Below are 3,762 nucleotides of genomic sequence, written 5' to 3'. Positions count from 1 at the left end.
CTTCAAGCTTTCTCCTCCGAACGTACTGGCAGGAGGGTTTTGAGGAGTCTCTGTAATTACTGCATAAACGGGTTGGGCTGGTACAGAGGGGTCTCTGTTCTGGTTCTGATTCAAAGCTCCTGTTTGAACTGTTGGCTGTTGACTCCAGTTGGTAGGGTTCCACTGTTGCTGCTGATTTGATAATGAAGAAATTGGTTGGGACCATTGTTGTTGTGATTGAACCATCATTTGAGGCATGGATTGTGGCCACTGTGGATTTGGTGCACTGTACTGTGATACTGAGGGCATCTGTTGGTAGGGATAGGGAACAGTCCCTGGGACTGCATTTGGTGGGTACATCATTCCTGGCACCAGAGGAGGTAGGACTCCTCTTCCTGTATTCATCGCCAATCTAGCTTCCACTTCATCGTACAGTCTTGCACCTTCTGTTGCAGCTTGTAGTGTGGCTGGTCTTTGCAGCTCCACAAACTTATGGACTTCTGGTTGTAATCCTCTGAGAAACACTCCCTTCTGAATGCCATCATCTAGATTATGGTTAGTCCATCTCTTCAGGATGGATTCCATTCGTGAGACATAGGCTTCTACTCTTTCTCCAGAGGACTGACTTAGGTTCATAAATTCCTCTCTCATCCGCTCTTCAAAACCTTCACGCCTGAATTTAGTGAGGAAGGCCAACTTCAGGTCGTCCCATGTGCCAAAAGTTCCTGCTGCTTGTCTCTCATACCACTGAAACGCCGCGCCCTTGAAAGTGGCGGGGAATATTGCTAACCAATGCTCAGGGGTTCTGGCATTGTTAGCCACACACGCTACCATAAACTCTGCTACATGAAGATCGGGGTCTTCATTGTACTCTCCCTTAAAAACTGGCAATGGGACTACATTCGCTGGTCTGTCATCAATATTTCCAGGACGGATCTGGCTTGGAAGTGGACCTCCAGTAGGAGGAGGAAGGGCTTGATGTGCCATTGGGACTTCTCTGGACTCGTTCTAACGCTTGCCTCTTTATTGCGTCATTCATCAGGGGGTTGGCTCCACTTATGTTGTTAGTGCTCCACAGAGGGTTAACAGAAGGCTTCAGTCTCTGGAGGACTCTCTTGCCAACATTTCTTCTACTTCTTTCTTTTCAACGTCCCTGAATTCTGCTTTCATGCCACTGCACAGAGGAAGGTATTCGGTTCTAAAGGTGTCAAAATGCATACGTCTGAGCATTGTGGTGGTGCCATCATTATAGTAATGCCAGCTTCTGATGGTTTCAATAATGTATGTTGTGAAAAACACTCTGTCTACCAACTTCCAGTGGGTTGCTAATTGAACAAACAGAAGATTATCAGTACACCAAGCATCCCATGTATCTTGCTGTTGAGCATCCACGAACAAATTCCAACTCTTTTCCTTCTTGTCTTTGTGAACCTCTACAGACCAAGACTCCTGAAGCTTCTTCACAATCTCCCACTTGATGTTGTCTGGAAACTTCTCAATGAATGCCAAATCTTCCATGGATGGTCATTCTCTCTGTTTCTGCTCTTCAGTTTGTTCCCAAACAGTTTGCCACCAAGATGCAAGTTTATGCTGCTTCAACAGGAAGAGGAAACTGTCCACCACATAGAGCATGCATCATGATGGTGATGTGTTTCCGCCATTGTGGGATGAACTTCTTGTGGAAAGTGGCTTTGATTATGAGGAATTCCAACTCTTCAGTGGAAGAAGGAACTTTACAAACATCCATTGAATTCTTCTCTTCTTGGCAATGCCAATTCCTTCATTTTCAGCCTCTTTTGGTGCTTATTGATGGCAAGTTTCCCCGGCTGCGCACCAAAAACATGGAGCCCCGAGAGGAACACCAAGGAAAAGGGAATTCTCTTGCAAGAAAATCTATCTTGTAACATCAACAAGCTTGTTTATCATGTTTCATATGATCCCAATGAAGAAAAGAACACCAGGCACAACAAATCTTCATGCAGCATCATGTAAATCTCCCACGGTTTTTAATAGAATCAACCATATTCTTCAACATCTTCACAAAATCCATCAATAAAACAAAGAAAACAAAGAAATACACCATCTTTGAATGGAAATACATCACATAGTATTCATCTTCAATATCTTCATAGTCTTCTCTCTCAATCTCTCATATACAATCACTCTGTTTTAGTAGAATTGGCTATCTCTGACTCTCTCTCTTTCACTCTATCAATAATACATCATATCCTCACTACAATCTCTCAAAAATCACCCTCAATAATCACTCTTAGGTCGTGGATACCCCTCCCAAGAGGTATGTCTGATATGAAGGGTCACCAGAGCCACTACAGTGTCTCTTCACAGCTCACTACTGTCACTTCACTCTAGTCTTCTCTTGAGTCTTCAGCAGCTACTTCTTCCACTTCTTTCAGCTCTTTTGCACTTGTATTCACCTCTTTCCAAGGCTAGAAAACTTTCCCAAAGTCACACATACATTCCACAGAACACTTACAGAAGCATACAGAACAGTCTACAGAACAGTACCAGAATGGCTACAATACAGAACAGAATAGAAACAGAACAGAAGCAGAACAAAAGCAGAAGCTCTACAGAAGACCTACAGAAGGTTACAGAAGGTCATCAAAACCACATAACTCATTCTCAAATCATTCCAAACTCTCACAAACCATTCAATAAACTTTCACAAGATCTCAATCTTCATTAATCAATACTTCATCCCTCCCTATAGAAGACAATCAGAACAAAACAGACCAAAACAGAACAAAACAGAAGGTATACAGAATCATTCAGAACCTATCAGAACATCACAGAACCATCAACAAACATCATGAACTTCCAAAACACAATCAATATCATCCAAAACATTCTCAAACCACTTCCAAATCAACCAATCACCCCATAAAATCAACCATTCAGCTCTCAAAAACAACAAAAATCAGCCAAAAAAACAAGTCATTTCAACACTCAACAATCATGCACATGGTGCGTTTAATATATTAGTACATCCTAAACGACCTTTAACTCTCTTCATACCTGGCAACGAATACTTATTCCTAATGCACCGGATCTCATGTGACTTGCGTATATGAAAGTCCAGGTTTCTATCCATCGGTGCAATTGCATCCTATGAAGGGAAACTAACATTTCATGTGTTTAATTTTTATGCAGATGCAAATCGTGATTTTTTATTGGTTAATTTAAGCATTGCTCTACGTGAAGGTCTATCATTTTATGTAAAATTTTATGAAAACCTTATTATTTCATGTCCATGAATCCATGCAAAATCCATTCTATTTGTCCACTTGACTCCCATGCAATGATTCCGTATTTGCAATATTTCGTGCAACAATATTTCATGTACTAGGCTAGTCAATATTTCATGCAACTCGTGCACTTGACTTTTCATAATCATGCACTTTAAGTATGAAAGAAAAACCATGAACAATAAGCAATAAGAATAATGGGAGGGTTAGAGGACACCCTTTTTGAGTGGGTAGTCAATGTCATCTTGCTAGGTGTCACGAGCCATCCGTGGACTTTCGGTCTCATGCGTCCGCGTAACCCTGAGGGTCCTTGATTTCTTGATGGCCATGAACGAGTCTTCGTGCTTAGCCTTCTGATTTCTCTTCAAGTTCTCTTCTTTATCATCTTCTTCTTCTTCTCCTCTCTCTCCCTCTTCTTCTCCTTCTTCTTCTCCTTCTCTCTCTCCCTTCCTCTTCTTCTTCTTCTTCCTCTCCCTTCCTCTCCCCCTCTTCTTCTTCTTCTTCTTCTTCTTCTCTC

Source organism: Lygodium microphyllum, chromosome 16 (genome assembly GCF_053477565.2).
Source record: "Lygodium microphyllum isolate KBCC chromosome 16, Lygodium_microphyllum_v1.1.10, whole genome shotgun sequence".
Taxonomy (NCBI): domain Eukaryota; kingdom Viridiplantae; phylum Streptophyta; class Polypodiopsida; order Schizaeales; family Lygodiaceae; genus Lygodium; species Lygodium microphyllum.
Note: the sequence above shows the minus strand (reverse complement) of the source record.